The following is a 289-nucleotide window of genomic DNA, read 5'->3' on the forward strand; positions in this document are numbered from 1 at the left end:
AAACACGCTCACATTTCAAGGTACAAGTTCAAGAGAATCGGCCAAACAAAACAAATACATAAAAAAACGAAAAAAAAAGAGTAATAAAAAGCAGTAGAGCGAAGTTACGAGTTTTTCTTTTGACGTTTTTTTTACATACTGCAGAGCTGAAGAAGAAGCACGAGACAAGGTCAGTTGGCTTACGTAAGACTTTGCAGCAACGCTCCTCTGGCTTCAGTGGTTTTGTTGTCCTGTTATGCACACACACATGCGCACGCACCGTGCATGTGTGTTCAATATATAAAGTGTC

This window comes from Penaeus monodon, chromosome 20, assembly GCF_015228065.2.
Source record: "Penaeus monodon isolate SGIC_2016 chromosome 20, NSTDA_Pmon_1, whole genome shotgun sequence".
In the NCBI taxonomy this organism is placed as follows: Eukaryota; Metazoa; Arthropoda; class Malacostraca; order Decapoda; family Penaeidae; genus Penaeus; species Penaeus monodon.